The sequence below is a fragment of the Tympanuchus pallidicinctus genome, unplaced genomic scaffold, assembly GCF_026119805.1.
Source record: "Tympanuchus pallidicinctus isolate F22 unplaced genomic scaffold, pur_lepc_1.0 scaffold10, whole genome shotgun sequence".
Classification (NCBI taxonomy): domain Eukaryota; kingdom Metazoa; phylum Chordata; class Aves; order Galliformes; family Phasianidae; genus Tympanuchus; species Tympanuchus pallidicinctus.
Window position 1 is genome coordinate 9,015,417 of NW_026294619.1, and position 8,861 is coordinate 9,024,277.

The 8,861-nt window shown below is 35.9% G+C and overlaps 1 protein-coding gene and 1 long non-coding RNA gene across 2 annotated transcripts in view; one reads left to right on the forward strand and one right to left on the reverse strand.

Moving 5' to 3' along the window:
- Nucleotides 1-8,861, forward strand: part of LOC128091853 (uncharacterized) — a 265,583-nt gene that overhangs the window by 187,949 nt on the left and 68,773 nt on the right. The gene's annotated exons all lie outside the window — the stretch shown is intronic.
- Nucleotides 2,457-6,393, reverse strand: LOC128091954 (uncharacterized). The gene is made up of 3 exons (XR_008211555.1): nt 5,906-6,393; nt 3,972-4,083; nt 2,457-2,545 (listed from the first exon to the last, which is right to left on the reverse strand). It is a non-coding gene; the product is annotated as an uncharacterized LOC128091954 (long non-coding RNA).

Genomic DNA, 8,861 nt, shown 5'->3' on the forward strand with positions numbered 1-8,861 from the left:
CCAGAGGTAACAGTGTGGGACCACTGATGTTTTAGAACAGGGGAGGTCACTAAAAGGATTCTTTACTCTTGCAGACAGTGAGACACAGCTCCAGACAAGCTGCTGGACTCCTCAAGATGCTGCTTCACCCTCTCCTCCAGCATGCAAGAAAAGAAATGCCTGATGCTGCCACAGTGCCTACAAAAGAACAAAAGGTGACAGTGAGGATGGTGGCACTAAAAGAAGCTGTCACCTTTCAGGCTTCCTAGTGAGATGGCTGATGTCCTTACTCCTCACCTTGCATGCCAATGTTCTAGAGGCATTTAGGCTATATCCTCAGTAGTGTCCTTAAACTTTTGGTTAGCCCTGAAATGATAAGGCATTTGAACTCAAAGTTTGTCAGTGAAGGCAAACAAAAAGAAGTACAAGAAATCAGAATAAAATAACCATAATAGCAAGTAGTATGTCTGAAGATAATTATGCAGTAATTTTGAAAAGGTAATGTTTCAAAATAAGTATCATAGTAACTCGAGAAAAAAAAAAAAAGCATTATCACTTGTAGGGAGTTTATAACCACTCAATTTATAGGAAAGTCAGAATGTTACGTAGACATTAATCAAACACAGATTAGAGTCAAATGATATGGAAGAGGACAACTCATATTATGGTTAATTCTTAGTCAGTAAAATAAATATTTCAGTGTAACATGAGAATATGTTCTCACAAAATGAAAGCAGTGAGAAGTAGTGTGTATGGACTCAGCTTTTGTGAACACTTCAGCAGCACAGACCCTGTGTTACAAAGAAAAGACAGCAATAAGTCAGTTTCATTTGCAACACAACTTGGCAAGATCTGTAAACTCAGGCTAGATAATATGAACTTATATAACGGTCCTGCCACACGTTCTGCCTCCCAAAAATGACAGTATTTGCATATAGTGAGGACCTTATTTGCAGGGCATGGAATACAATGTAAGTAAAAGCAACAGTTACAGTTCATCTTGATAAGAACTGCTGCCTAAACAGCTTCCTGTAAAAAGACCCCAAAATGGATTAGTTTCAAGCTCTGATTAATGACACACACTTTCGGGATTTGCTCAGCATCAGATTTCTGTCCCTTATGAGAAACAGTTGTGAGTTATAAACACTCAAAACTTTACAGACAGTTAGTTTAATGGAAAGAAATTATTCTACTTTCAATCCATTCTTCACAAAAATTCTCCTCTTAAATTGGCTGCTAATTCTTAATGCAAGCCTGCTATCTATCCATACTGCAATTATGAAAACTGCTCCTTAATATGAAACTCCTTCTCTTTCTCCACCAGATATCTCACAGATTGGCAGAGATTTCTTTTCTTCAATTACGTATAGCATTAAGATTTTTTTAATATGTGTATATAACCCTTTGTATTCTAAAAGGCTCATTCTTTGCTGCAGTGAAACACTGCAACAAATTCATATTAAATATCTAATACCTCCTAAGCCTTTTTTTTTTTTTTTTAATTTATCTTCCTTTTATGATTTAATCTTTTTGATTCTAGAGTGTTCAATTCACACTGTTTTCAGGAAGTGACTTTTCCTGTATTTCTTTATAATTTCAAAAATCAGCCTTTGGCTATCAAAGCATTTTATTTCTAAAAGCAAATATATAACAGATGTCTTCACCTCCTATATATTTTATGAGTGGGATTTTTTTTTTTCTATTTTTTTTTTTTTTTAATTTCCTCTGAAGACAGAAAGAAAAAGAAGGAAATATAAAGTTGCTATTTAGAGATTTTAATATTATTGTAAGTTGATTGTGTTAATATAATTGACTGAAAGGAAGTATTAATTGAAGTTATCTAGCAGGTTTATAGGTTGACTTTCACTGCATCACCAACACAATGTTTTCAAGAACAATCCAGGGCTTTAAGACAGCTGATCCAAAAGTAATTAAGGCAAATGATATCCTAAGCCAGAGATTTAGAGTGCTCAGTCACCCTGTTAAGCATATTACTGTCTTCAAGACATTTAAAGCCCATCCATGCTGAAGACCATTCACAGTACTTATCCTACTACATCAAGGTCTTGTATCATAATTTAAAAGAAACTTAAATTCATATTTAAAATCATAAAGGTCGGAAAAGACCTCTAAGATCATGTAGCTCAACTGTTCACCCATCACCAATACTGTCTGCTAAACCATGACCCTAAGCGCCATACCTACACATTTCCTGAACACCTCCAGTGACTCCACCACCTCCTCAGGCAGGCTGTTCCAGTGCCTGACAACTCTTTTTCTGAATATCCAACCTGAATCTCCCCTGGCACTACTTGAAGCCATTCCCTCTTGTCCTTTTGTGCTATTTATACACAGCTGCTTTCATTCCTCAAATGGTAGCACAGTACTGCAGAAGATTTAGGATTACCTCCGTGATTGGTTTTGAAATGATTTCTTCCCATATAAGTTTTGATAATTTATAGAAATTCCTCACACAGAATGGTCTGCTGTCTTTCACTTCAATTGTAACAACACAGAACACTATGGTTCACAGAACAGTATTTTCCTCTAGACTGGAAAGAGATACCTGCAAAATTCAATAGAAAACAGATAGGTTGGAGACATTTTTTAGCTCAACAACATGTATGCTGAATCCCTTCTGGTCTGAAATCATTCCCTGGGATGTTGTCTTCTATGTCAATGCTGAAGACGATGTTCTTTTTGCAAAAGGTCCTGAGTTTTTTATGTGATATTTCAGATGCGAGTGTACATCATACAGTATGTATCCGGAGCTTGGAAGAGACATTCTGTGTACCCTTCTGGACTGTGCTTGTGCCATGGATTTGTAGGACTATGGAGAGGGATTGCTGTCCACTCAACAGCACAAAGATGCCATTAAATTGTCCTATGAATTACTGCTTTCATATAGCAATTACAAGGTGCATTGTTCAGCTGGCATTTCTGGGGAACATAGCTCTATGTTCAAGCACCTTGGTTTCTAATTCTGACTTCCATAAAGTGGTCTCTATCTCCAAGGCACCATTTGCTTTTGCAACATTCTGCTAGCCGTTTGGTAAAAAAAGTGGAAAAAATAAGTTTTCAGTTATCAGTTTATTGGCTGACAACCCTTTATCCTGATGATAGCACTTAGCTTAAAGACAGGTTACAGTTTCCAAAGACTGAGATCTAACATACCACTTTTGCTGGAGTTCAGAAAACAAATACAATGCTAATCAGCTCACAGGTAGCCACAAAATTACTCACTACTGCTTGCTGCAAACATGGCCAGGAATTATTTTATCAAGTTAAACCAATATTTCATTTAATCTCTAGCAGGATTCAACAATGAGAAAAAGCAAATAAACCAGGATGCAAACAATCAATATGCTCACATTCAACAAACTTGAAGTGAAAGGAGGAAGAATGGGCTGTGAGGGGATGATTTTTTTCTGACCTTTTTGAATGATCAGTGTACATCCTGGAGCATGAAGACTGACAGTACCAATACGTTTTTATCCCTGTCAGATTAACTGCATGTATTACTCACATCGTTTCTTATAATTTAGACTTCTATTAGCATGAGGTTTTATTTAATGCTTTATGACATTCTATTTCTTTTAGCACAACACAGAAACATCAGGCAGGTTGAATTATGAGAGCCATAACAGCACAGTGTTATTTTCACAATTGTGTGTACATTATCATTCTGATTTTTTTCTTTTGGAAATAAAATCTGAAGTGCTAGAGGCCTGATCTCTGTCCAAAGCAAAACCATTTATTTAGTTCCGTATTTTCTTTAATGTTTGATGATATACATGGGGGTGGAATTTTCATCTGGAATAAAAATGGTTCTGTCTTTTTGATGCTTGAGGGAATGAGAGAACAATGTAATTCAAGAGAAGTTGCTTTCTTGTTTAGAATAATAACCTGTAGCAAAGTACTGCGAGCTGTCTGAAAAATGGCTTAGGAGCTATTCTAATGAAAAAAAAAAAACAACATAGATATGAACAAACCTTCACAGGAGCAATGTGATTAGTCCTCTTGTCACATGAATGACCTGCAGTATCACAGTGTAAGATGCAATTGCCAAATCTAAGAAGCATCAATTCTGAGTTGATCTGATCACTGTAATGAAATTACCAACGGGGAAGGTGAGCTTCATTATCATTCACAAGCTATAAGATGACTGGAAATATTCATGGTTCATCTTCTAAATGTCCTTTCCAAAGAGCTTTCTAACTGCAGTGTATATACCAAACACATGCTCCTGAACCTGGTATTTCACAGTCAGCATCAAAGGCAGTCAAATAGACCATCATCTTTCCCTGAACTGCTGCACTATTTTCAAAGTGAAAATATTAAAATATATAGTTAGCATCTATATACACAAAGAACTGTATCTCACTGTTAAGTGAGATGCAGTAAAATTTGTTCAGAATATTAACAATTAAAAAAAAAAAAAGCAGCCTGAAGGTCTTATGAGTATGACTTCTAACAGACACACTAACTTCTGCATGCCTGAGAGAAAGATGTTAGATATTATTCAAGCCACCAGAAAACATACATTTGCATTTTGGCATCTAGTAAATGTGAATCAAAGAGAGAGCTACATGAAAACAGGCATATAACAACAGTGGAAAGCATATATACTTCCAGCTGATAGACTTGAAGATTGTTCCAGGGAAGTTGGCACCCATTGTAACGCTAGGCAATACTGTTGTTTATTCATTATAACCTAGCCAAATCAGCTTAACATTCAATGTGTTGATCCTTCCTGTACAATCAACTGCCATTTATGGTGCACAAACATTTTTGTATCTGTCTTTCCACGCCTTAGGCTGCTCTTATTCTCGTTTTTGAGCCTTGCCTGTGTAGTATTTAGCAGAACAGATTTTTTCACCGTGTTACCTATTCCATGCCTCTGGCTGACAAATGACAATGGGAAAGCTTGTGTTTCAGCGTGCACACAAATGCAGATCTCTCAGCAAAAAGTCTTTGATTCCTTACTTATTTAAAGACTGTTTTAGAACCTGGAAGTTTCCCATGTTATTAATTATCAGTCAGAAAGGAAAACACAAAATAATTTAATACATACATCTTAACTGCATTTTGGCCAAGTTTTGTAAAACAAGGACCCTTTTAAAAATACTGATAACAACACCTGCCTTGAGAAACCTATTCTTGTAGTGGCAAGATGTGGGCAACATTGGTTGTTAACAGTTAGAGTGTATGATCTGGGAGATCTTTGTAAACCTTAATGATTCAATGATCCTAAGATTCAGTACATGGTATCTCCTCACATCAGCTTTTGCTATGTAACAAACCTTTCCTTGAGCAAGTGTTGCTGTATGAAATAAACGCAAACATGGAGCTAACGTAAGGAGGAAATGACAGGGAGGGAAATTGGAATGCTCCATGTGGTCCAAAAAGATGAGAGAACTTGTTTGTAATTTATTTGATCTAGTTTTCTTCTGGGATGGAGGTCTCTGCTGAAATACATCCTTTTAAAGCCTGCTTCTTGAATTCAGCTCTTGTAATTTTCCTACAGATATCCAGGCACAGAAATGGCAGGTCATGAATCAAAAGCAGTTTACACTCTTTTGTGTTCGTTCTCTTTTTCCTTAAGGAAAGGAAGCTTCCAGTGCTATTGCCACCGGCACTTCTCCTGCTTTGGTTAGTCCATTTAAGAATCACCTGTGTTTGATTCTTTACAGTGTAACTCAAGAAGTGCAAAGTTCGACCTTTCCTAGTTCCTCACTAACTGTAAATGGACTTTCAAGCATGTAGACCTCCTCCATAAAATGAAATGTGACTTTTTTTCTGGGGCAAACTTCTATTTTGTATGATGCAAAGTCAAAAAAACAAATAGCACAGACTATTTGTTCCTCTTATCACAGTTTTTTCTGTGTTTGTCAGAAGGCAGGAAAGTTAATAATAAAATACTCACATTTGTTCCATGGGCTCTCCTGCCTCCCGTGGTCCTAACAAACAAGGTCTCTGTGAAAAAGATGCTTAAATTTAGGCTGTCGTTAAACGGTAAAGACTCACTGGATGACTGCTCAAAAGGCTAGCACCTGACATTTTAAGGTGATGTTCAGATTCAGTATGCCCCGTGATGCAGGGACACAAAGAAACTACAGAAATGAGCTGCAAAGCCCCTTTCTAAATGACTTCTGACTACCCTGATGAGTCTGTAGAGAAAAAAAATCACCTCACCTGTGGACATTTATTCCATTTGTAAGATAATGAATCCTGGGCACATTCACGTCACAGCATAAGAGATCCCCCAGCATCTACATAGGGGCAACTATACAGGCTGCATACAGGTCATTTTTACCATTTGTTAATAATTCAGGAGAGTATCAATGGACATCACTTAACACCTGAAAAATCCATATTTTCTGGTTTTAAGAAACTTAGGGAGAGTGAAGTGACCCTTAATATTTTAATTTTCAAAAATTCTGAGGATTGGTATTAACCAGACTCTTCAGAAGACTGAAAGATGAGCAGAATGCAAATTTATATTTCTTAAAGAAAATTAAAGAATATTTAAAATAGGGGAATAGCAAGTCAGTCAATTCTAATACGAGCAGTCTGTGTAACAAATTATTACAGAAAACACTATTTCATGATCCAAATTACATCTCACCTTGTATTTCTTTAAAAGCTACTTAACATACATTTCCAACACGTATGAAGTATGCTTTATGAACAAATTATAATGCATAATATTCTTAACACAAGGAATTATAAGTTTTATAAAGGTGGTCATTCAGCATAGAATTGTGTTGGGACCTTCCTGATGGAATAAACAGCTGTATTGAATTCATAAATGAAACTGAATCACTGCACCTAAGCTCATAAAGTGGTTCAGTCAAAGCGTCTATCTTGACTTGTATTCTGTGCACAGAAGTAAGTGCTGAAGGGAGAAAAGGACAAGCCGTATGTAATAATTCCATAACAGCTTTCAGCTACTTGCAGATGAATATTTTCTATATGAAATTTTAATAAACTCCATAATTGGTAAGCTTATGCATGAAAACAAATGCAAATTCTCAAAATTATGAAAACACTTATTCTTCCTCAACCTGCAAAAAGTTAGTATCAGTTCAGTGATGTGCTATTCTTTCTCTCTCTCTGTTCTTCACTTGAAAAATACATATTATGCATCTTTTCACTGCGTTGTGCTATCACAAAATGTCAGGAATTCATTTATTATTTTTTGCTAGGCAACTTACATGCAAAAATTATCCAAAATCCTTGAAAGATTCTATAGAGTTTGAGAGAAATTTTGAGCAAACTAACTCCAGTGAGAGTAATGATCAGCCTATAGAAGAGAATCCTCCAGGAAAACATCACTGTGGCCTTCCAAGACTTTAAAGAATCTTATAAGCAGGAAGGAAACCAACTTTTTACACTGTTTGACAGTGACAGGACAAGGAAGAATGGTTTTAAATTAAAAGAGGGGAGATTTAATTTAGATACTCAGAAAAAATTATTTACTTGGAGAGTGGTGAGGCCTTGGCACACACCATAACAGAGAAGTTGTGGTGCCCCATCCCTGGAGGCACTCAAGGCCAGGTTGGATATGGCCCTGGGCAGCCTGAGCTGGTGGGGGGCAGCCCGGATTGGAGCTGGAAGAGCTTTTATGTGCCTTCCAACCTAAGCCATTCTACTATTCTATACTTCATTTGAAAATACAGCAGTATAAAAAGTATAAATAAATCTGTAAAGCTACCACAGTAACATGTACATTTTTCTAAATTCCACTGAAGTGTTACTGCATACTTGTTTGGACATTCATCTTACCTGCAAGTGTCCTTTGAATGTATTGCTACCAAGATAAAAGGAAAATTTAGAAGATATATTTAGATTTTCAAAAGCATTTGGCAAGGGATTTCAATCAAAGAAACAGAAGGTACAATAGAATAGAGGATAAGAAAAAGTGTCTGAAGAACAAAAGGAAAAGCCTCATTGCTGGAAGCTTTTCAGTTGGGGAGAAACGACACCTAATGCCTGTGGTCTTTCTACAGGGGCAGTTTTTGGAGCTTCATGGAGATCATCTACAGATGAAAAGTCAATAGTTTAGACAAATGAGAGATTTTACAAGAAGAGAAAGCAAGTCGTTCAGTCACACACGGGCATTCAATTCAAGTTCAAAGTAAAATTTCAGCATTTCTATGATAGCTATTGCATGGTCACTAATTTTCTTTTTTTTTTTTTGTGCATTTATGAACAGTAAGCTAATTCTCTATGTTTTAAACTCCAGATTTTTGCAAATCTTTGTCTTGTATTCCTTTTGGGAAAAATAACAGCTTAGGATAGAATGGAGCAGGTTTAAGTAAGATCTGCAAATATTGGGCTAAATAGAACATAAGTTATGTTTTCAGGCAACTAACTACCAAGACTAAGAAAATGTAAAGAAGATAAACAAGCATAAATAAAGCTGGAATAACCAAAGAAAACTAGATGAAGACATAGGCAATCCTACTTTTTAAGTTGCTGAAAAACAACACTCCTAAAAGAAATAGTAAGGAAATCATATTAAGAAGAGAAATTATGTGCGTCATATTAAATGAGAAATGCTGAATCACAAATAACTTAATTTGTAAGTTAATTTGGTGGTAATTTCTGGTCAATTTTCAATTTTATAGGGAGAAAATTTATTCTAGAAAAGAGAGAAATATAACCTTCAGTGTTTCATGTTAAGGAACTTGTTTGTAAACATCCAGAGAAGAAACATAAAGGGATCAAAATTACTGGATGAGATGAAGGGAAGAAGATTATTACAAAACATACAAAGGACATTACAGGAAATGTGCATGATTTGCTTTTCTTCAGTTAAAGTTATTTCAGTTTTGCTTTTAAAAACAGATTTGAAAAAAAGTCTACATAACTGCTGA